The sequence below is a fragment of the Rattus norvegicus genome, chromosome 16 (assembly GCF_021556685.1).
Source record: "Rattus norvegicus strain SHRSP/BbbUtx chromosome 16, alternate assembly SHRSP_T2T, whole genome shotgun sequence".
Lineage (NCBI taxonomy): Eukaryota > Metazoa > Chordata > Mammalia > Rodentia > Muridae > Rattus > Rattus norvegicus.
The window spans coordinates 46,154,418-46,180,463 of NC_141549.1; the positions used below are offsets into that span (position 1 = coordinate 46,154,418).

Consider the following 26,046-nt stretch of genomic DNA (forward strand, 5'->3'; position numbering starts at 1 on the left):
TGATTGTTTTTGGTGGCAGTGTACTTTAAAAGGAAAAAAAAATTCAGAGAAGGAAGACCAGGGATGTCAATTTGGTTTTTGACAGAGCATTAATGTTATTTTATGTTTTTGTAAAACAAAATTTCTCTGTGTAGCTTTGGCTGTCCTCGAGCACCCTTTGTAGACAAGGCTGGCCTTGAACTCACAGAGATCTGCCTACATCTGCTTCCTGAGTGCTGGGATTGAGGATTGCAATGCCAATGCCAGGCAGGTTTAAGCTCTTAACCAGTTGCTTTCAACTAATCAGTAGCTGTTAGTAGGAAAGAATGACAATAATACAAATAGTCCTGCAATTGATAAATATGCTCACCTTCAGAAAACAAACACATATGGTCATTATTAGTAAGCTGTTAAATAGATATAGCAGTTATCATCCATTAGTTGTACCAAACACTTACGATATTGAAAGCTTATGCTAACTCAATTAACTTGTGATATATCTGATCCGCTAGTCCAGATCATGTCTCCTAAGAACTGAAATATAAACCTTACCAATGTCAGTGCAACGTGAAACTACCAGACTTGTTATAAAACCCAAGAAGATAATGATGACCATATTTAGTACTCTGTCCTTACTTATTACTATGAACATTTACATTTGATTGATCAGGTTCCCTCAGGCATAAAATTTATATGCTGTTGTAACAATATAGATAATTTAGATACACAGAAATTTTTGATATAAAGCCTGATTCATCATCATCATCATCATCATCATCATCATCATTGGATATTTTTTATTTACATTCAATGTTATTCCCTTTCCTGGTTTCCTGGTCATAAGTCCCCTATCCTTCTCCCCTTCTTCTACAAGGATGTTCCCAGTCCCCAACTACCCCCTCTTCCCACCCCACTCCCTGACATTCTCCTATACTTAGGATCCAGCCTTGGCAGGACCAAGGGCTTCTACTCCCATTAGTGCCCAATAAGGCCTGATACTTTAACATGTTTTGAGAGCAGTCCTGGGGCCACAGTAATCTAGCATTGAGAATATTAGCAAATTATATAAGCAAAGAGAAAAAAATAGAAAATGTGAAAGAAAAGGGTAATAACAAGGCAAAGGAATTTCTCAACCTGGCAATTGTCTTATTGTTGTAGCTCAGTCCTTGGTCCTGGTAATTTTGAAGTACTTGTGACCAATTAAACTATTAGCATATGGATATAATCGGTTAGTAGAGTCAATATTATAACTATAAATTAGAACAAAATGAGAAGGACACTATAATTTATTAACAGATAAAGAGTTAGGCAATGGCTCAATGGTAGAAAGATTCTCTAGCATGTACTAGGTTGTGGGTTAGAATCTCAGAAATGCAAAAAAAAGTAAATTAATATTTCCATAGAAGCTCACCCAGAAAAAAGGATAAAAAAAATGCATGGTACCTTGGCAAATTTAGCACCATGATTGTGGGATGGAGTTCAGTTGGATGATCAGCACTGGAAAATCTTGTACAAAACTTATATGTCATAAGTTAGTATGATATAACAAAATGAAATGTACTCTTAGTTCTTGTTAAAATGTAAGCACATACCAGAGTATTAAGAAGTACCTTGTTAAAACTTGGACTTATATACGTATCATACTATTATTAATAGAATTGTTTTAAAATAATTCCTGAAGTGAAAATGGAAAATGATAAAAATTAGAATTCATTGGCTATTTTAAAGCTTTGAGAAAGGGCGTGAGAACGAGCCAAGTATCTACATTCAGTAAACGTATGATTTGGCTTCTTTTCCTCTTGCAATTTTTCTATGTATTTTAAAGCTAATGCAGTGTTTATGTTAAATATGACCAACATTCTACACAGTAGATTATGTGCTAATACCAACTAGTTTAATACAAAATCAGTCAAGGTCTTTTGATTTTTGTGTAATATGTAAATAGCCATTCCTAGTATCAGTAATTCCAGCTCCTTGGAAGACTGAGACGATGAGATCATAAGTTTAAATCCTGCCTGGGCTATAGAGTGTGATCTAAAAGCCAACCTGGAGAAGTTAAAAATAGCCTGTCTTCAAATACCTGGTAAAAAGGAAGGTTAAGATTATAGCTCAGTGTTACACTGTTGGCTAGAATGAGTGAGGTTCTAGGTTCAATCACCAGTGGCACACACACCAGAAAGATAATTGGTGGTGGGAGTAAATATACTGTCTTTTTTTTTTCATCTTTATTAACTTGGGTATTTCTTATGTACATTTCGATTGTTATTCCGTTTCCCGGCTTCCTGGCCAAAATCTCCCTAATTCCTCCCTCTCCCCTTCTATATGGGTGTTCCCCTCCCCAGCCTCCCCCCATTACCGCCTGCCCCCCAACAATCACATTCACTGGGGGTTCAATCTTTGCAGGACCAAGGGCTTCCCCTTCAACTGGTGCTTTTACTAGGCTATTCATTGCTACCTATGAGGTTGGACCCCAAGGTTAGTCCATGTATAGTCTTTGGGTAGTGACTTAGTCCCTGGAGGCTCTGGTTGCTTGGCATTGTTGTTCATATGGGGTCTCAGGCCCCTTCAAGCTCTTTCAGTCCTTTCTAAGATTCCTTCAATGAGGGTCCCGTTCTCAGTTCAGTGGTTTAATGATGGCATTCGCCTATGTATTTGCTGTATTCTGGCTATGTCTCTCAGGAGTGATCTACATCCGGTTCCTGTCAGCCTCCACTTCTTTGCTTAATCCATCTTTTCTAGTTTGGTGGCTGTATATGTATGGGCAACATGTGGGGCAGGCTCTGAATGGGTGTTCCTTCATCCTCTGTTCTAAACTTTGCCGCTCTATTCCCTTCCAAGAGTATTCTTGTTCCCCTTTTAAAGAAGGAGTGAAGCATTTGCATTTTGATCATCCATCTTGAGTTTCATGTGTTCTGTGCATCTAGGGTAATTCAAGCATTTGGGCTAACATCCATTTATCAATGAGTGCATACCATATCTCTTTTCTGTGATTGGGTTACCTCACTTAGGATGATATTTTCCAGTTCCAACCATTTGCCTACGAATTTCATAGTCATTGTTTTTGATATCTGAGTAATATTCCATTGTGTAGATGTACCACATTTTCTGTATCCATTCCTTTGTTAAAGGGCATCTGGGTTCTTTCCAGCTTCTGGAAAGAACATGTCTTTTTTATATGTTGGGGCATCTTTTGGGTATATGCCCAAGAGAAGTATAACTGGGTACTCAGGTAGTTCAATGTCCAATTTTCTGAGAAGACTCCAGACTGATTTCCAGAATGGTTGTACCAGTCTGAAATCCCACCAACAGTGGAGAAGTGTTCCTCTTTCTCCACATCTTCGCCAGCATTTGCTGTCACCTGAGTTTTTGATCTTAGCCATTCTCACTGGTGTGAGGTGAAATCTCAGGGTTGTTTTGATTTGCATTTCCCTTATGACTAAAGATGTTGAACATTTCCTTAGGTGTTTTTCAGCCATTGGGCATTCCTCAGCTGTGAATTCTTTGTTTAGCTCTGATCCCCATTTTTAATAGGGTTATTTGTCTCCCTGTGGTCTACCTTCTTGATTTCTTTGTATATTTTGGATATAAGCCCTCTATCAGTTGTAGGATTGGTAAAGATCTTTTCCCAATCTGTGGTTGCCGTTTTGTCCTAACAACAGTGTCCTTTGCCTTACAGAAACTTTGCAGTTTTATGAGATCCCATTTGTTGATTCTTGATCTTAGAGCATATGCTATTGGTGTTTTGTTCAAGAAATTTTCTCCAGTGCTCATGTGTTCAAGATCCTTCCCCACTTTTTCTTCTATTAGTTTGAGTGTATCTGGTTTGATGTGGAGGTCCTTGATCCACTTGGACTTAAGCTTTGTACAGGGTGATAAGCATTCTTCTACATGCTGACTTCCAGTTGAACCAGCACCATTTGCTGAAAATGCTATCTTTTTTTCCATTGAATGGTTTTGGCTCCTTTGTCAAAAATCAAGTGACCATAGGTCCATAGGTGTGTGGGTTCATTTCTGAGTCTTCAATTCTATTCCATTGGTCTATCTGTCTGTCTCTGTACCAATACCATGCAGTTTTTATCGCTTGAGTTCAGGGATAGTGATTCCCCCAGAAGTCCTTTCATTGTTGAGGATAGTTTTAGCTATCCTGTGTTTTTAGTTTTTCCAGATGAACTTGCAAATTGTTCTGTCTAACTCTTTGAAGAATTGGATTGGTATTTTGATGGGGATTGCATGAATCTGTAGATTGCTTTTGGTAAAATGGCCATTTTTACTATATTAATCCTGCCAATCCGTGAGCATGGAATATACTATCTTTGTCCTACAATCTATCATTTCAAGTCTACATATTAAATTTCTAATATTAAGCTTTATAGTGAAAGTCAAATATAAAGATAGAACCACACACATGATCCAAGTCTTCCCAAGAATTCATGAACCAACAATGTGTGCTCTGAACAGAGAATCTTGGGTGTGTCACTTTTTGTTTTGTCATGTTGGCAAGGGAGACAACGGTGAAAAGCATATCTTAGATAGACTTTCTATTGTTGTGAATAGACACCATGACCAGGCAACTCTTATAAGGAAAGTATTTAGTTGGGGCTGGCTTACAGGTCAGAGATTTAGTCCATTATTATCGTGGTGAGATGCACGGCAATATGCAGACAGTCATGGTGCTCGAGAAAGAGCCATGAGTTCTCCATCTTGATCCACAAGTAGCAGAAGGAAATTGTGTAGCACAGTGAGCATAGCTTGAACATAGGAGATGTCAAAACCTGCCTCCACAGTGACACACTTCCTCAAAAAGGACAAAAATTCAAATAGTGTCACTTCCTATGGACCTACACAGGTCATTTCTATTCAAATAACTAAACAACACAAATACTTATTTTACTCTTTCCTGCATTGAATGCTTTAATATGTTGTATATTTGGTTTATGAAAGCCACTGGCATGTCTTTGGACTAGGAAATTTGTATCAACATCTTGAATCACCCATGCAGAAATTAGTTTTAGATGTGATATAATTCAGGGCCAAGAGTATCAATAATTACTGGAGTCATTACTGAAGACTCTAAACCTTTGTATAAAGTTTTCTGGGGTCGCTAATTGCTTCTTACTGACCTAACAATTATCTATCATGACAAATATGCAATGTCCACTTAGGGAGCACAAACTATTTGCACTGAGTGCACACAATGAAATATGATGTTGTGAATTTTTAGAATGGTCAGAAAAAATATGAGAAGGCCTAAAAGGAAATAATTCAAAAATAGTCCATTAACTATAAACCACAATATATCACATTAGATAAGCAAACATAAAGTTCATATATAAGATTTTCCCTGGATAGAAAATGACTCTTACACTGTAGATGTGTCATGAAGCTTGGTATTCATCAAATATGCAATAAATACAAGGTGGACTGAACAGAATAGTAGTTAGGAGTCTAAAAATGATATTGTAGAGCTATAGATCAACAGTAGTAATGAGCTACATTTGTATGCATTCAAGTAACTGGTATTTTTATAACAGATTTTATTTTTTATGTATGTGTGCATGTGTCTGTCTGTAGGTAGTATGTGTATGGGGGTTCATGTACCCTCAGAGTCCAGAAAAGGCAATTGGGTCCCCTGAACTATAGTTATAGATGACAATGAGCCACCTAACAAAGATTCTGGGAACCAAACTTAAGTCTTCTGCAAGAGCAATGCACAAGCAAACCTTCTGAGCCATCTATCCAGCCTTAACTGATGCTTTTTTAATTTGTACATTCTGTGGGTATCTCAGTGTATCTCCTTTGTTAAAAATGGGATGTGGAACAGTCAGATGGTGGACCAGGATAAAATCTGGAGTGTAAAAAAAAAGATTAAGTAAAATTAAAAAAAAAAAAACGACTAAACAGAAAATTCAAAATATGCTCTTTCCCTCCACCAAAATATCTTCTAAAATCATGGAACGAAGATGTTTCTTTCATGATCCTTATATTTTTATGTCATCACCGATGCATTAAAATGACAACCTTATCTTAACATTTTATTTATTTAATAAAGAAATAAGACCATGGCGCGTTACCAACTGAGTGATATTTCCAAGCATTGGAAGTCTGTCAGACTTGCTTTTAATTCAAATAGCATTAAGAATTTGCTGGGCACAAGGGCCATATTTATATCACAGCAAAATGACCTCTTTACTGTTTTGTTTCATTCTCTATAAATCTGAGAATACCAGAAAAATCATGTTCTAATAAAAGATTTTATTCCTAGTAAGTTTTCCATAATTGGAAAATGTGTGTGTGTGTGTGTGTGTGTGTGTGTGTGTGTGTGTGTGTGTGTGCATGTATGTGTGTGTGTGTGTGTGTCCATCCAACAATGACCATAATAGGAAAAAAAGCTGGTGTCTAATTTATTAGGATAGGAGTCAGTTAGCTGGAACCTGATCCAGCATATTTATGGATAAGTTGTTAAGTCCTTCAGAAATCATTATTTACATTCTTCTTTCACTCATGAGACAATATGTCTGGGCAAGGTTTCGGATCATAATTCACTAAAATTTTCTTTAAGTTGTATCAGAAGTTATTATTTTTTGTAGAGAATTATATTTTACCTCTAAACTAGAAATTCCCTTTAGAGGTAAAGTATTGAGGTACAAGTAAACAAACAAAAATGTGATAAGAGATGATGCTGTGATATGATAAAGCATACCAGATTATAATCATTAAACTCTTCTAGGATTCTTCAGATTTTGGCTTTTTATTACTTATTTTTCATGGAGCCTGTACTGTGACCTGTCACACGCATTTTGGTCACAGACCACCTACAGGTATTTAATCCCATAAAATCATAATGTGACACTATGCCCAAAAATATTACAACTCTCTTATTGCCACACTAGAGAGTTTTAGAATTTACATTTAAGTAATATAATAAAGAACTTTTTAATAAAACACATGGAAAACTTAACAGCACAACTTTATCTATGAAGATTCAAAGTGTTTCACTTCACAAAAAGTCCACATTGATTTCTGGCATGAATTAAAACACCAAGTTAAAGAAATAATTGTTAATTAAAGATGGAAATGAAAATAAAGTAGGAAAACTCCTTGGAGAGCAAAGCACAATACTAAACAAATTTGCACACCAAAATTATACCACCTCTGAAATCAGAGGCTACCATACATTTTATTTGGCATAGCCAAAATATCTCCATTTTTCTTCAGTGTCATTATCTGATCTGTGAACAAAGGGCTATATCCACTCCTTCTGTGATATATTAAAAATGTAAATAAATCATTGTCTTGACCCATTGTTGGTCACTTGGTGAAATAAAGATATGTCTGAGTATTGATTCCACATTAGATACACTACTATATTTAGGAAATGTTTTCTTGATATAAATTCTAAGAATGGTGACAGGGATTCCTTTAAAAAGTAATGTGAGTTTTGTCTCTTTTAAATATGAGATGACATGTGGTTTTGATTAGATAAAATAAATGTAATTCACACAGAAGATAAAAGTTCTATACTGATATGTTTCCCCCCAAAAGATGGCAAGTAAGTATAAAAACTAGTGGAAGCTTGTTCTCAGAAAAGTTTGGACCTAAATAGGAAGAAGAAAATGCCAGTCAGGACCAGAAAACAGGGGATATAGCCATGGAGCTCAGCTCTCACAAAGATCTCCATGTTAAATTAAGATAATACAGAAGAAAAAAAAGTACAAGCACCCAACACATTTTAAGTGCTCAATAAAGATTGGTTCTGGAATTCATATATGCTTGTGAACTTCCAGCTCCTACTCTGAAAAACCTTGCAGATGTTCATAAGTCAGAAACAAATAACAGGTTACTTGAGTTATGAAGCCACAGTGGGCAAAATGTAAGTGTGGATTTGCAACCAGAGAAATTTGTAAAGTGTCAGACATGGACATTTCTCTTAGTGAGCATTTTTGAAGGAACCCACATATTATGGGGTGCTCTCCTCTGGAAACTGGATTAGGCACAGACCAAACCTAAGCACCAATTTCCATGCACAAAGCAATGTAAAGAGATCATTTCTTTTTTTTCTCCGTCTTTATTAAATTGGGTATTTCTTATTTACATTTTGATTGTTATTGCCTTTCCCAGTTTCCAGGCCAACATTCCCCTAATCCCTCCCCCTCCCCTTCTATCTGGTTGTTCCCCTCCCCAACCTCCCCCCATTACCGGCCTCCCCATAACAATCCCATTCACTGGAGATTCAGTCTTGGCAGGACCAAGGGCTTCCCCTTCCACTGGTGCCGTTACTAGGCTAATCATTCCTACCTATGCAGTTGGAGCCCAGGGTCAGTTCATGTATAGTGTTTCTGGTTGTTACCCTCACAGAGAGCTGAAACCTAGCCTCAAGGAGCAACTTCAGGCCCAAGACCAGAGGTAAGACCAACTTTTCTGCTCCAAGTGACCTGCCTGTTGGACTCAGGACACACAAAGGCAAATTCCTCTGGGACTGGACATTTCTGGTTTCTAGCTGGAGCCCGAACCTCGCTGATCCCGGCACACAGCTCCTTGCTCCCAAACCCTGTGGGAGAGGGAGCTCATCACCCAGACAGGTGGGCACTTCTGAGACTGCAGGGCAGGAGAGACCGCCAGTACTGCCCACTCTTGCCCACATCCCTGACCCAAGAGTAAACTGTATAGGGCCTCTGGGAACAGGAAGATAGGAGCACTCAAGCTGCAGGTGCCCTGCAGTTCAGACTGCACCAGGATCTTAAGGGATCCGGTCAAACAGCTCCCTGCACCCAAATCCTGTGGGAGGAAGAGCTAAACCTTCAGAGGGGCAGACATGCCTGGGAGTCCAGAGGAGACTACTCTCTGCCCACATTTCTCACTCTAGAGGAAGAGATCATCTCTTAAGGAAGGCAAAGGGATAAGATGGCTGAATCTGAACCAGGGAAAAATAGCAGGAAATAGCTATACAAGTACTAATTATAAGAGGAAATTTAGGGGTCTGGTCGTCTTAGAATGAACTAGAGTGTGTTCGTAAATTCTGATTGGGTATGATAATAACAAGGTAGTCCAAATAATGGGTTTTGATTGCTGGTCCTTGAGGTCTTGATAGCTGGAACATGGTGATCAGTTTCAGGAATGAGTCAGCAGCCAAATAAGGGACTACACCTTGGAGAAGAGCGTCAGGAATGCAGTTTAGCCATAGGGAGAAAGGTAAAAGGCAAAACCTATTGGTGCCATGTTTGCCATGCGTTGGTCTGGGGTGGCCGTCTTCGTTCTTAATAGAGCCTTTCAATTTTTGTATTAGAAAACATATTTACTGATATAAATAAGTAAATTCATTATTGATTTTATGAAATAAATGTATGGCTACGTTTTTATATCTTCCATGTCAATATTTCACTTGACAAATAAAAACATAAAAAAAACTCTGTGGGACTTCATTCATTTCAAAGTTTTAAAGAGGTATAGGGGCCTGGAGAGAGAGCTCAGTGGTTGAAAGTTCACACCACTTTTGCAAAGAACCTTACTTTCCCAGCACCCACAATATGTAGCCTGCAAATGAATGTGACTGCAAGTCACATACTTCTTGCCCGAGGGCACAGTACTCACATTCACAGTTCTGCATGTAAAACCATGTACATACACATCTCTTTAAAATAAGTAACAATAATTTGGTGGTAAAGAAGAGACCTATAGGGCTTAGAATATAGTGATAATTCTGTAGAGGAATCTTTTTTTTTTTTGGTTTTTTTTTTTTTTCTTTTTTTGGGAGCTGGGGACAGAACCCAGGGCCTTGCGCTTCCTAGGTAAGCGCTCTACCACTGAGCTAAATCCCCAGCCCCAGGAATCTTAATCCAATAATATGGCTACACTGACAAGAAATCACTTTTGAACATATGATCTACCCTGATCATATACATGCCTGAATTACAGTATGATCTGGTTATAATATAGACATGCTGTTAGCACACACCTTTAACACCTAACAGTGAAAGTAAAGTTCATTTGTAGAAGGAAGTAGCCAAGTTTGAAAGTGACATTTAAGTGAGGGGCAGAAAAAGTGATGAATCCAAGAAAAATTTGATAGAATGAGTCAGAGATAGATTATGCCAAAAGTCACATGAGAACAGCATGGGAAAGAATAATGGGAGAGAGAGAGAGAGAAGAGGGGTGCATGTGTGTGTGCATGCATCCGTGCGTGTGTGTGTGTGTGTGTGTGTGTGTGTGTGTGTGTGTGTGTGTGATAGCTTCACTAGGACAGTTTTACAAAGACAGGCTAAACAAAGGTGAAGATATAATGAGCCAGAGAATGAGAAAAAGCCAGAATGTTAGAATAGATTCCCAAAGTTAGTATGAGGCCTGGCAGATCAATTCAGGCAGAAACTGAGAGAAGGTGGATTGAACCAATCATCTTGGATGATTAGATTGCTCAGAGGCTAGAAACTTCTAGGTCTATGCCTAGGGATAGTACACAGATAGAAATGCTCTGAGCTCAGCCTAAGCCATTTATTTGCACAGCATAGGTAAGCCTTCCATCTCATCCCTTCATCAGAGTACATAAAAGAGATATTTACATGATGCTTTTGTATAGAAAATTTGAGGCCATTGGTTCACTTACTAGCACTACAAAAATGTATGAAAACCAAAAGTTTTGCGATATTCTAGTTAGATGAGACTAAAATTAGGCATTAACTAATTAACTAATTAACTAAAAGATAATTAGCATTAACTTTTCTAAAATTTGTAACCCCAGTGTTTGTTGAGGAAAATTAGAAACTATAGCTTTCAATCCTGAAATGTCTGTTTTTCTATGACATGCCTTACAAAATCTTCTATTATTTCATTACACTGCATGTCTACTGGATGAAACAAAAAACAAATGATATTGTATATAGTTGGTGAGAGCTGAAACTATTCATAACACCCTGGTATAGAATGCATGCATACAGAGTGAAAACTGGAGTAATTTTTTATTCATTGATTGTACTTCTGTGACTCTATGTTGAGTGAAAAGTGTGGTTCTTGGGGAAACTCCACTATAATACAGAAGTTCAGCAACATTTTGAAATGTGTATTTGACACTTTTTTCAATGCACTATAAAGTCTAACTTCAAAGAACAAACTTGGTACAGAAGGACTATAATTATGGGATTTGAACATCCCCAACTGTCTACCCCCCTACTCCCTGTCTGCTTCTGCACTTGGGGTATTCAGGCCCTGTTGTGAGCCAGGTGAGAGTGAAAGGAACAAAGCTTAACATTTATTAGTTATATCTACCTTGTACATGGAAGTGAACTTCTATACCATGGTCTTTGGGCTCCTGTCACAACCATATGTCATCTAAGGAATATATCATTCATGGACTTTTAATATGCATTATTAAAAATAACATTACAATTTCTTCCATAAATTAAAAACAAGCTATATTTACAATCAAATTGCCTCAGAACCCTGAATCAACAACAACAACACAACTTTTATTTCCTCTCTATTTATAATATCATCACTCAAAAAATTCAAACTATGCTTTTTGGGCAGTAGTATATGTTCATGTGTATGTATATATGTATGCTTATATGTATATTGACAATATGACTGGGGTGATGGTTAAAACATTTGCTGGCAATGAGTGAGAACTGGAAGTTCCGATTTCTACAACCCATGTAAATGCTCACAGGCCAGGAAGCCACTTCTACTTCCAGCTTTGGAAGACAGAAACAGGATATCCCTGAACAAGTTGGCTAGCAGCACTAAGCATGCTATGCTTACAGACAGGAATCTAGCATAGTTGTCTACTCAGAGGCTACTGACTTAAACAGATACAGATACCCACAGTCAAACATTGGACAAATGTCGGGGTCTCTTATGGAAGAGTTAAGGAAAGGATTGAAGACCCTGAAGTAGATGAGAGCTCCACAGTAAAACCAACAGTAACCTGGACCCCTGGGAGTGCTCAGAGACTGAGACACTAAACAAAGAGCATACATGGGCTAGACCTAGCACCCAGCACATATGTAGCAGACATGCAGCTCAGTCTTCATGTGGGTCCACCAATAGGGCAAGGACTTTCTCTAAAGCTGTAATTTGACTGTGGAATCTGATCCCCAACAGGGCTACCTTGTTTGACCTCAGTTGGAGAGAATGTGCCTAATCCTGCACAGACTTGATGTGCAAGGGATAGAGGGAAATCCAGGTGGTCCCCACCTTCTCACAAGGGGAAGAATGGGGGACTCTGTGAAGGAGGAGTGGGAGGAGCCATATGTGCATGCCTGTGGGTGTAGGTGTGTGTGAGTGTGTATGGGGGGCGGTACGTGGTGCATGCGTATGTGTGTGTTTGTGTGTGTGTGTGTGTGTGTGTGTGTTTTGTACATGCGTTTGTGTATGTGGATAGGGAGGCTAGAAAAAGGTGTCTGATGTCCTGATCTATTACTCCCTGCCTTTTTCCTTTGAGATGCTCTCCTACTGAGCTGGAGCTTGGTTTACAGCCTGGAAGCCCCAACGATCCTCCTGAATCTGCCCACTCAGAGTCCTAGGCTCAGAGGTAAGATATTTCTGTCTCTGCCCTACCACAGCTTTGACGTTACCAGCACATGCGTGGCTACCTCAAACCTTTTTAGGTGGGAGCAGAAATATAGTTAGTTTTTCATGCTTATACTGCAAATGTTGTTACTCACTGAGCTATCTCTCCAGTCCCTCTTTCAACTTTTCAAAGACAAGATTGTCTTACATAGGGTTTCTATTCCTGTATAAAACATCATGACCAAGAAGTTGGGGAGGAAAGGGTTTATTCAGCTTACACTTTCCACATTGCTGTTCATCACCAAAGGAAGTAAGGCCTGGAATTCAAGCAGGTGAGGAAGCAGGAGCTGATGCAGAGGTCATGAAGGGATGTTACTTACTGACTTGCTTTCCCTGGCTTGCTCAGCTTTCTTTCTTTTTTCTTTCATTGGATTTATTTTTATTTACATTTCAAATGTTATCCCTTTTCCCAAATTTCCTAAATTGACATCTTAACTCTCCTTCCCCTGCTTCTATGTGGGTGTTTTCTTACCCACCCACCCAATGCCTCCCAACTCCCCACATTGACATTCCACTACACTGGGGCATAGAGCTTTGACAGAACCAAGGGCATTTCTTCCCATCAATGCCTGAGAAGGCCATCCTCTACTACATATGTGATTGGAGCCATAGGTCCATCTCTATGTACACTTGGGATGGTGGTTTAGTCCCTGGGAGCTCTGGAGTGAGGAGAGGGGTCTGGTTGGTTGATATTGTTGCTCTTCCTATAGGGTTGCAAACCCCTTCAGCTCCTTCAGTTCTTTCTCTTAACTCCTCCATTGGGAACCGTATTCTCCGTTCAATGGTTGGCAGGGAACATTCGCCTCTGTATTTGTCACTCTCTGGCAGAGCCTCTCAGGAGACAGCTATATCAGGCTTCTGTCAGCATGTACTCCTTGGCATCTGCAATATTGCCTGGGTTTGGTGGCTGTATATAGGATTGATCCTCAGGTGGGGTAGTCTCTGGATGACCTTTCCTTCAGTCTCTGCTCCACACATTGTCCCCATATTTCCTCCTGTGAATATTTTTGTTACCTTTTCTAAGAAGGACTGAAGCATCAATAATTTGGTCTTCCTTCTTCTTGATCTTCATGTGAACAAAAGGGCAATCAACAGATTGAGAAAATATCTTTACCAATCCTACATTGAAAAGAGGGCTAATATCCAAAATATACAAAGAACTCAAGAAGTTCGACTCCAGAGAATCAAATAACCCTATTAAAAATAGCGTACAGAGCTTAATAAAGAATTCTCAGCTGAGGAATATCAAATGGCCAAGAAGCACCTAAAGAAATGTTCAACATCCTTAGTCATCAGGGAAATACAAATCAAAACAACCCTGAAATTTCACCTCACACCAGTCAATGACTAAGATCAAAAACTCAGGTGACAGCAGATGTTGGCAAGGATGTGAAGAAAGGGGAACACTCCTCCATTGTTGGTAGGATTGCAAGCTGGTATAACCACTCTGGAAATCACTCTGGCCATTCCTCAGGAAATGGACATAGTAGTACTACCTGAGGACCCAGCTGTACTACTACTGGACCTATACCCAAAAGATGCTCCAACATATTACAAGGACACATGCTCCACTATGTTCATAGCAGCCTGACTTAAAATAGCCAGAAGCTGTAAAGAACCCAGATGTCCTCCAACAGAGGAATGAATACAGAGACTGTAGTAAATGGACACAATGGACAACTACTCAGCTATTAAAAACAATGGCTTCATAAAATTCTTAGGCAAATTGATGGAACTTAAAAATATCATCCAGAATGAGGTAACCCAATCACAAAAGAATACACATGGTATGTACTCGCTGATAAGTTGATATTTGTCCAAATGCTCACAACACCCAAGATACAATTCACAGACCACATGAGGTTCAGATTGTTTTCTTATAGCACCCAAGACTACCAGCCCAGGGATGGCACCACCCACAATGTACTGGACCCTTCCTTCTTGATCACTAGTTGAGAAAATGCCTTACAGCTGGATCTCATGGAGTCATTTCCTCAACTGAGGCTTATTTCTCTCTGATAATTCCAACTTGTGTCAAGTTGACTCACAAAACCAGTCTGTACAAAGATTATCTTAATACCACAAACTTTAGTCACAAAACCTAGTAATGTTTTTAAGATTTTATTACATTATTATTGAGGGAGTATGTACCACAACATGCATCGATATTAGAGTACAGTTTTCACAAGCCAGCCTCCTTCCACTATATGGGTAATGTGGACTGAATTTAGGCAATCAGGCATGAGTGCAACAAGTGCTGTTACTCATTGGGCCATTTTATTGACAAAAATAGCAAAATTTTAATAAATTCTTTTGAATGGTGATACTGTTCTATTGATAAATTAACACTGACAGCTCATAAAATAACATAGAGGCAAACACATAAATTGATGCAAATAATATACAGTGATCAAGTGTTATTCATTTCAGGAGCATAATTATTCTTTATAATAGGATTGGATAATAGAATTAAAGAAAGGAACACTTCACAAAATGGATAAACCTCAGGAGAAAAGGCATGTGATTATTTGCATGAATATTTTAAAATACATTGACAAAATTCAACACACATACTTCAGTGACATTCAAAAACAACAATTGATGAAACTCATCATGAAAACTTGTAAATATTCCATTGAGGTTCAAAGTCATATTTTACAGAAGGGTGAAACTTTTGAGATTATTTTGTTGAATGCAGGATCCATATATTAAGCTATTTGGTTGGTTTGTGATTAAATGTCAATTATGACATGGGCCTGGTGGCACATACCGCTAATACTAGCACTTGAGAGGTCCGGGCAAGAGGCTTGTGAGTTTGAGAACAGAATGAGGATATGGTGAATTTTGGTTCAGTTTGAACCAATATTTTTATTAAATAGAAAGAAAAGAGTCATTTTTATTTATAATTAATATTTAAAATTAATACAGTTTCAGTTGAAGCAAGTACTTTTTCCTATACTTAGTATAGTTAATTTGAAAGAACATGCAGTATTTTTTTAATTACATGGAAATATAGAGAGCACAAATAGCTGGGAGGGGAGAAATCCATGGGAAGATATCAGCTCAGCTAGAAACTAAAGTATCCTAAAGCCATTATAAGTAAAACATGTGGTGCTGGCAAATGCACAGACAGGCAGGTGAAAGGAACAGATGGCCCAGGCAGTCAAGCACAAGTAAAATTAAATACATAAGAAAGACAACATCATTGTGCTTGGTATTAATTGTACCAGGACAATTGAATAGGCACAAAAAATACACAAAATTAAATACATATTTCTTATCACATTAAGTAGTTTGGAAACTAACTATTAAAAATGAAGCCACACATCATAGAAGAAACTATAAATATATTAATTATTAATTACTATTAATTATTATTAATTTTAGGTTAATAATTTTCATTCTAAATAATAACACATTCTAAATATTACTTAAATTGTAGAACCACCTGGAAAAGAAGACTGAAATATTCATTTATATAAAATAAGGTTTTTGAATAAATGATAACAAAACTGAGTGAAGCTAAGGACAGGTGACAGATTAGAAACATATTGAAATGCCTGAATAAATTCAATTAACAACTTATTTGTTATCATATCTATTTGATATAAGATACCACATGAGATTCCTTCAAAGTCCCTAAGTATGCCCTAGCAAACTATGACCTAAAATTCCAAATGACCACAACTCTGTCTCACAAATACCAGGATACCAGGCAAAAGCATATATATATATATATATATATATATATATATATATATATATATATATATATATGTATGTATCATGAAAGCAGATGAGATACTAGATGTTGGAAATGTTGGAAGGAAATTATCAAGACAGAAAGAGAGAGGAGGGGTAGAAAGTGAGCAAAGGAATGAATATGTTCTAAGTACATGACATACTTGAAAGAAATTGAAATTGTATTTATGAAACTTTAGCAATAGACATGGGATATTTGCATATTTGATATTAGCTGTTTTAATGGGTTCTTCTTTCTCTACTTCCTTTTCAACCCCTCTTCCACTCTAATCCTTCCCAATCTTCCAACAATACGTAGAAGAAAAGGTTAGAAGAATAAATGGGAGAGCCACAAGAGGGCCTATGCTGGTTGTTGCTACGCCATGCTCTTCCTGGTTGCTGGTGTTGAGGTTTATCAAATGTTTGAGAGGAAAGAAACAAGAAGTTGGAGATATCCTGATAACAAAGATTGGATTTTGTTGTCAAACTCTTCAACTCTAATCAGTAGCAAGCAGCCCCTTGGATGCTGCCACACTCTCTGCGTTCATATGTTCAGTAGTCCAGAGTGTCTGAAGACACTGCTTGTTATCATCTGTAGATCCCTGAGACCTAGGGGGAGGGATTTGATGAAGACTGGATGTTACCATTTAAAATTGAGTGTTGCAACATCTCTTCTCCACATGTTTAGTTGTGGGTCTCTGTATTAGTTTTCATCTAATTCAGGAAGAAGCTTCTGTAAGTATAGTGAGTGAGACACTGTTCTAAAGGTATAATAGAATGACATCTGGGATCATTTTATTGCTATAGTCCTTTTACAAAACACTTGTATTTGGTTTTCCCACACTTTCATGTCCTATCTAGTCTCAGGTCCTTGTACACCTGAGCAATGTCAGGCATGAATTCCACATCATGGTGTGGGCCTTAAATCCAGTCAGATATTGGTTGGTTACTCTCAGAACATTTGTGCTGTGATTGCATCAGCATGTGATGCATGCAGCTTACCATGGTAGAGTGAAATTTTCGGAGCAATATTTGTGTTTACCTTTGCTTCTGGGAATGTGCAGAGAGTCTTCCAGTAACAGGAACACTAACCAGTCAGCAGGCCTGAAAGTTCGAGTTAGGTCAACTTCTTTGTATCTCATGAAATATATAGGTGACATCTACAGCAAAAGAACCAGACTGTCAGTTTGTGGAGAACAACCAATAGCATGGCAATAGTCTGAGTTGTTTGATGATCTCCATGGGGCCCCTCTAGCCAACAATTCTATTAGATCCAACCCATTCCTGGCATTGGAAGTTTCATTTGGTGGCAAGCAACTTAACATTGTCTCCTTTGTTATTTGGTAATTCCATTTATATTTCTTTCATATAAAGATGTATTTTAAGAGGCTTCTAGTGTAATAATTTGCATATGATTCCTCAAATAACTCTTAACATTAGCTGTCTTTCCCATGTTTCTTCCTTATTTCCTCTTCTCATCCTGTCTCTTCTTAATCTTCCTGTTCCAGTCTCCTGCCTATTTGTCTTTAACTGTGTATTCCATTTAATTTCCTTTGGACATCTTTCGCTCCCCCTAGTTCCCTACTCTATCCTTAACCACTGAGAGTATTCATACTATAGCATGCTTATCAAAGGCATAAAAACCAAGGTCTACATATAAAAGAATGCATATCATATTTTTCTTTCTGGGGCTTGGTTACCCCATCAGGATGATATTTCTATTCCATCTGTTTACCTGTGAATTTTATGATTTCATTTTCATAATAGCTGGCTAATATTCCATTCTATAAATATACATTTTCCAAATCCATTGATCTGGTGATGGATGTTTAGTTTGTTTCCAATTTCTGGCTGTTATGAACAGAGAAGCAATGAACATGTTTGAACAAGTATCTCTGTAATAAGATGAAGAGTCTTCTGGGTATCAGCCCAAAGGCAGTATATCTGGGACTTGAAGTAGATCTATTCCCAGCTTCCTGGGAAGTCACCACACTGATTTCCATAGTGACTGTACAAATTTGTACACTTGAGGCAATGGAGGAGTGTTCCCATTACTGCACGTCCTTGGTAGTGTGAACTGTAACTAATTTTATTTATCTTGTCCATTCTGACTTGTGCAAGATGAAATCTTCAAGTAGTTTTGATTTGCATTACTCCGATGTCTAAGGATGTTAAATTTTCTTATCCAAGGAGTTATAACATAAAATGACAAATGCATCCCATTTATATATGTATTCCTTAGTAGTCTGCAAGTATGTCATTCTATGGTTCCAAGGTTTAGTGTCAAACCATCCACTATTTAAAGCAACTGGGAACTTTGTATAGCTCTGAAAATAAACTGTAAAGCCTAGAGAGAATATAGACTGGTTATAAGTATGTAAACTGGTGACAAAGAGTATGACTTTCAGAAAATGTGAGGGTAGGAAAGGTACCACTTACTAACATACATGTGTAATATTTACATTTGTCATTAATGATACAAAGAAACTATATTGTTTAATTTATGTATGTTAACTCGAACAAGACAACTGATGTCATTTTTGGATACCAAAAGGACAATAAGATATTTTTGGTAACATTATTTTCTTTTTTTTTATTAACTTGAGTATTTCTTATATACATTTCGAGTGTTATTCCCTTTCCTGGATTCCGGGCAAACATCCCCCTCCCCCCTCCCCTTTTTATGGGTGTTCCCCTCCCCATGCTCCCCCCCTTGCCACCCTCCCCCCAACAATCTAGTTCACTGGCGGTTCAGTCTTAGCAGGACCCAGGGCTTCCCCTTCCATTGGTGCTCTTACTAGGATATTCATTGCTACCTATGAGGTCAGAGTCCAGGGTCAGTCCATGTATAGTCTTTAGGTAGTGGCTTAGTCCCTGGAAGCTCTGGTTGCTTGGCATTGTTGTACATATGGGAACTCGAGTCCCTTCAAGCTCTTCCATTTCTTTCTCTGATTCTTTCGACGGGGGTCCTATTTTCAATTCAGTGGTTTGCTGCTGGCATACGCCTCTGTGTTTGCTGTATTCTGGCTGTGTCTCTCAGGAGAGATCTACATCCGGCTCCTGTCAGTCTGCACTTCTTTGCTTCATCCATCTTGTCTAATTGAATGGCTGTATATGCATGGGCCACATGTGGGGCAGGTTCTGAATGGGTGTTCCTTCTGTGTCTGTTTTAATCTTTGCCTCTCTATTCCCTGCCAAGGGTATTCTTGTTCCCATTTTAAAGAAGGAGTGAAGCATTCACATTTTGATCATCGGTCTTGAGTTTCATTTGTTCTAGGCATCTAGGGTAATTCAAGCATTTGGGCTAATAGCCACGTATCAATGAGTGCATACCATGTGTGTTTTTCTGTGATTGGGTTAAATCACTCAGGATGATGTTTTCCAGTTCCAACCATTTGCCTACGAATTTCATAGAGTCATTGTTTTTGATAGCTGAGTAATATTCCATTGTGTAGATGTACTACATTTTCTTTATCCATTCCTCTGTTGAAGGGCATCTGGGTTCTTTCCAGCTTCTGGCTATTATAAATAAGGCTGCGATGAACATAGTAGAGCACATGTCTTTTTTATATGTTGGGGCATCTTTTGGGTATATGCCCAAGAGAGGTATAGCTGGATCCTCAGGCAGTTCAATGTCCAATTTTCTGAGGAACCTCCAGACTGATTTCCAGAATGGTTGTACCAGTGTGAAATCCCACCAACAATGGAGGATTGTTCCTCTTTCTCCACATCCTCGCCAGCATCTGCTGTCACCTGAGTTTTTGATCTTAGCCATTCTCACTGGTGTGAGGTGAAATCTCAGGGTTGTTTTGATTTGCATTTCCCTTATGACTAAAGATGTTGAACATTTCTTTAGGTGTTTCTCAGCCATTTGGCATTCCTCAGCTGTGAATTCTTTGTTTAGCTCTGAACCCCATTTTTTAATAGGGTTATTTGTCTCCCTGCGGTCTAACTTCTTGAGTTCTTTGTATATTTTGTATATAACGCCTCTATCTGTTGTAGAATTGGTAAAGATCTTTTCCCAATCTGTTGGTTGCTGTTTTGTCCTAACCACAGTGTCCGTTGCCTTACAGAAGCTTTGCAGTTTTATGAGATCCCATTTGTCGATTCTTGATCTTAGAGCATAAGCCATTGGTGTTTTGTTCAGGAAATTTTTTCCAATGCCCATGTGTTCCAGATGCTTCCCTAGTTTTTCTTCTATTAGTTTAAGTGTATCTGGTTTGATGTGGAGGTCCTTGATCCACTTGGACTTAAGCTTTGTGCAGGGTGATAAGCATGGATCGATCTGCGTCCTAATACATGTTGACCTCCAGTTGAACCAGCACCATTTGCTGAAAAGGCTATCTTTTTTCCATTGAATGGTTTTGGTTCCTTTGTCAAAAATCAAGTGCCCATAGGTGTGTGGGTTCATTTCTGGGTCTTCAATTCTGTTCCATTGGTCTTCCCTTATTGTTATTGAAGACCAGTTTTAGGCCGTAGTGGTCCGATAGCACGCATGGGATTATTTCTATCTTTCTGTACCTGTTGAGGCCCGTTTTTTGACCAACTATATGGTCAATTTTGGAGAAAGTACCATGAGGAGCTGAGAAGAAGGTATATCCTTTTGCTTTAGGATAGAATGTTCTATAAATATCTGTTAAGTCCATTTGGCTCATGACTTCTCTTAATCTGTCTACATCTCTGTTTAATTTCTGTTTCCATGATCTGTCCATTGATGAGAGTGGGGTGTTGAAGTCTCTTACTATTTTTGTGTGAGGTGCAATGTGTGTTTTGAGCTTTAGTAAGGTTTCTTTTACGTATGTAGGTGCCCTTGTATTTTGGGCATAGAAATTTAGGATTGAGAGTTCATCTTGGTGGATTTTTCCTTTGATGAATATGAAGTGTCCTTCCTTATCTTTTTTGATGAATTTTAGTGGAAAATTGATTTTATTTGATATTAGAATGGCTACTCCAGCTGGCTTCTTCTGAACATTTGCTTGGAAAGTTGTTTTCCAGCCTTTCACTCTGAGGTAGTGGCTGTCTTTGTCTCTGAGGTGTGTTTCCTGTAGGCAGCAGAATGCAGGGTCCTCGTTGCATATCCAGTTTGTTAATCTATGTCTTTTTATTGGGGAGTTGAGGCCATTGATGTTGAGAGATATTAAGGAATAGTGATTATTGCTTCCTGTTATATTCATATTTGGATGTGAGGTTATGTTTGTGTGCTTTTCTTCTCTTTATTTTGTTGCCAAGACGATTAGTTTCTTGCTTCTTCTAGGGTATAGCTTGCCTCCTTATGTTGGGCTTTACCATTTATTATCCTTTGTAGTGCTGGATTTGTAGAAAGATATTGTGTAAATTTGGTTTTGTCATGGAATATCTTGGTTTCTCCATCTATATCAATTGAGAGTTTTGCAGGATACAGTAACCTGGGCTGGCATTTGTGTTCTCTTAGGGTCTGTATGATATCTGTCCAGGATCTTCTGGCTTTCATAGTTTCTGGCGAAATGTCTGGTGTAATTCTGATAGGTCTGCCTTTATATGTTACTTGACCTTTTTCCCTTACTGCTTTTAATATTCTTTCTTTATTTTGTGCGTTTGGTGTTTTGACTATTATGTGACAGGAGGTGTTTCTTTTCTGGTCCAATCTATTTGGAGTTCTGTAGGCTTCTTGTATGCCTATGGGTATCTCTTTTTTTAGGTTAGGGAAGTTTTCTTCTATGGTTTTGTTGAAGATATTTACTGGTCCTTTGAGCTGGGAGTCTTCACTCTCTTCTATATCTATTGTTCTTAGGTTTGATCTTCTCATTGAGTCCTGGATTTCCTGTATGTTTTGGACGAGTAGCTTTTTCTGCTTTACATTATCTTTGACAGTTGACTCAATGATTTCTATGGAATCTTCTGTTCCTGAGATTCTCTCTTCCATCTCTTGTATTCTGTTGGTGAAGCTCGTATCTACAGCTCCTTGTCTCTTCTTTTGGTTTTCTATATCCAGGGCTGTTTCCATGTGTTCTTTCTTGATTGCTTCTATTTCCATTTTTAATTCCTTCAACTGTTTGATTGTGTTTTCCTGGAATTCTTTCAGGGATTTTTGTGACTCCTCTCTATGGGCTTCTACTTGTTTATTTATGATTTCCTGGAATTCTTTCAGGGATTTTTGCGATTCCTCTCTGTAGGCTTCTACTAGTTCTCTAAGGGAGTTCTTCACGTCTTTCTTGAAGTCCTCCAGCATCATGATCAAATATGATTTTGAAACTAGATCTTGCTTTTCTGGTGTGTTTATATATTCAGTGTTTGCTTTGGTGGGAGAATTGGGCTCCGATGATGCCATGTAGTCTTGGGTTCTGTTGCTTGGGTTCCTGCGCTTGCCTCTCATCATCAGATTATCTCTAGTGTTATTTTGTTCTGCTATTTCTGACAGTGGCTAGACTGTCCTATAAGCCTGTGTGTCAGGAGTGCTGTAGACCTGTTTTCCTGTTTTCTTTCAGCCAGTTATGGGGACAGAGTGTTCTACAGGTCTTCAGCTGTTCCTGTGGGCCTGTGTCTGGTGTTCACCAGGCAGGTCACTTGCAGCAGAAAAGTTGGTCTTACCTGTGGTCCCGAGTTTACTCGTGGGGTGCTTCCTACGAGCTCTCTGTGGTGGCAGCAACCAGGAAGATCTGCGCTGCCCTTTCCGGGAGCCTCCATACACCAGGGTTCCAGATGGCGTTTGGTGTTTTCCTCTGGCGTCAGAGATGTGTGCAGAGTGCAGTCTCTTCTGGTTTCCCAGGCGTGTCTGCCTCTGTGAAGGTTTAGCTCTCCCTCCCAAGGGATTTCGGTAACTTTATTTTCTATCGTGCATTAGATATCTCATAACATTTTCTCAAAAAATATTAATAGTATAACTGTTGGTTGAAATAGCCTACAACTTTGTGCTTCAGCATTACAATTCAAATTTAGATGTAAATTCTCCAACCTACAAAATAGTCTTCAGTGAGTCAAATTCAGAAAAAAGAGTTTATTGATTGTGTTTCTACCAACACCATAAACAAATGCTGGATCATATGAGCACCATTGTCTGTTCTCAATATTTATTATAATTTATATCATCATGTATCGTATCCAAAATTTTCAAGAGTGTCAAACCTAAGGTTAATTGCTCTTATAAAATACGATATCCAAAGTACTTAGGGAAGAAAGAGTTTGTTTTGCTTTATGGATTTATCCACAGTGACAGGGTTGGGTGCATTTGATTAGGAGACCCGAACAGGAAGAGATCACATCTTCAACTCCACACTGAAAGCAGAGTGTACTGGAAGTGGGGGAGGATGTAAAATAATGAAAACCTGCTTCCAATAACATACTTCATCTAATAAGACTTCACATTCTAAATGTCCCATTCCCTGCCCAAACAACACCACCAACTGGGACCATATGGGGAACATTTCCATCCAAGCCACCAGAGTCACCAATCACCTATTATTCCCTTTTAGATCATCTTTTAACTCCATCTCTCATACCCCTCATTGTAAAGGATCTGAACTCAACTGACACTGCAATATTTAGAGCAGAGAATTACTAATGCTTATTTCACAACCTTACATAGTCATATAGCTTTGTAATATGTGTAAAGCCATTTGCTATTATTCTGCTTTATGAATGAGTAAAACAAGGCACAAATCATTAAGCAATATATACAATATCATACACTCTGGGACTAGTTCCACATTGAGCCTAGAGCATATTCAGGCACAACCTGGAGGTACACAGCCTCCTAACTAGTTCCATTTAACACCTGATCTGTTACCAGCATGATGGCAGAAATGCATGACATTCTACACTGACATCTTTGCCAAAGTCCCCATGTCATGGATCACCCAAGACACTTTCTAGTAGAAAAATGCTAACTCTGAAGATGTAAAAGGCTTTAGAGAAGGGAAATGTGTTCATTAAAGTGCTTCTAGATGCAGAAGCACAAGTAAGCAAGTTTGTTCGTGATCCTTTGTTCTTGTATTCTTGTAGTAAAATCCCTCAAACTATATGGCAGCAAAAGGCAGAGAGAATTGTGTTAATATTTTGAAGCACATTTTTTAAATATACTAAACAAAGTTTATTCTAATGCCCATCATATTTTATAGTGAGGAATGTGAAATGATGCCCAGGACTATTTCCACACTGCCTCTCTCTCTGTCTCTCTCTCTGTCTCTGTCTCTCTGTCTCTGTCACACACACACACACACACACACACACACACACAGGGAGAGAGAGAGAGAGAGAGAGGAGAATTTCACTTTCTTCACTTAGTATACAAACCTTTAAACATTACATTGCTATTAATAAGTGCTCAATTCCACCATTTGTTCTGCTCATAAGCCTTAACTAATAAAAGTTCAAGGTTTTTAATACATAAATCATGTATTTATATGTAATATGTTGTTTGCTTATAGTTTTCCTCTAAAAATTCAGACAGCAAGTACATTTGTAAAAATCACCTACTTGTTTGTAGTGTAGCTCAAGGGTAAAGGTCTTGATATAGTCAAAACAAAGGTGAGATGGATATTGTGTATGTAGATGTTAGTTCTAAAATTTGAATCATGCACTAGCCTTTTGTACCATATACAGATCCTTCTGGAACTCAAATATATTACAAAATAGAGGCAAGATCAGACCTTAAAAGCTTAAACTACACAGAAATATATTATAGTACAAGAGTCTCCCTGAAATAGTAATATTTTTATGATGTATGATTTTGATCATCTTAAGTTGTTTAGAAAAGAAGATTGTGGGACTGGAATTTTAAGAGGATACTATGGTGAGAATTTTAGTTTCTTTAAAAACAAAGAAATGTTATAAGGATATGTTCTTGTTTTAATCCCAGGTATGGAATATGGGGCTTCTTCAGATTGTTCACAGCAGCAGACTACGAGTCTCATTCCTTGGTAGGAGCATGATTTTGCCTACTGCAGATAGTTTTGAAATTGTACAACATTGGGAATTTTGGGGACTTTTGACAGGGTATAAAAATATTAGAGATCTAAGATCAACAATGACTACTGCTCTTGTTGCTACTGGTTGCTGCTTTGGTGCTGCTGCTGCTGTTGTTGCTGTTGCATTGCCAGTTGCTGGTTGCTGGTTGCTGGTTGCTGGTTGCTGGTTGCTGGTTGCTGGTTGCTGGTTGCTGGTTGCTGGTTGCTGGTTGCTGGTTGCTGGTTGCTGGTTGCTGGTTGCTGGTTGCTGGTTGCTGGTTGCTGGTTGCTGGTTGCTGGTTGCTGGAAGATATCCTGACTAAAAAACCAACAGTACCACAAGGAACTTGATACCCCTAACCAGCAGGAATTAGTCTAATGAGATCTATGCCTCATTTACCCTCTAATCTTCTCTCTCTACTACGTAGTGTTGGGGTTTGGAAGTGAAAAGGTTAGTGAAGGGTGGTAGAAAAAGGGAATCCATAAGTAGTCAAAAGTAAAGCTACAGAGTATGATATTACACCTTTAGGATCTATTCAGGAAAATGCGAATGTAATTATTTCTTAACCAAAGTTCACAAAAATAGACATCAAAAAAAATCACTCAATCAAAGTAAACTAATAAACTTTCTTTATTGGACAGATTAAGTTGTGCCACTAGAAAGCAGAGTCATTTTTCCCTTTCTATTTCTAAATTTATTTATAACTTTATTATTGTTTTATGTATGTATGTATGTATGTATGTATGTATGTATGTATGTATGTACGTATGTATGTATTTTGTGAACCACATGAGTACCCACAATAGCCAGAGGAGGCATTGGACCTCTTGAACCTGGAGTTACAGT

General features: G+C 38.3%; 1 protein-coding gene; it reads left to right on the forward strand.

The window, feature by feature from the left end:
- Erich1 (glutamate-rich 1) overlaps positions 1–26,046 on the forward strand; it is a gene marked incomplete at its 5' end in the record, with an annotated part of 52,793,804 nt that overhangs the window by 15,283,858 nt on the left and 37,483,900 nt on the right.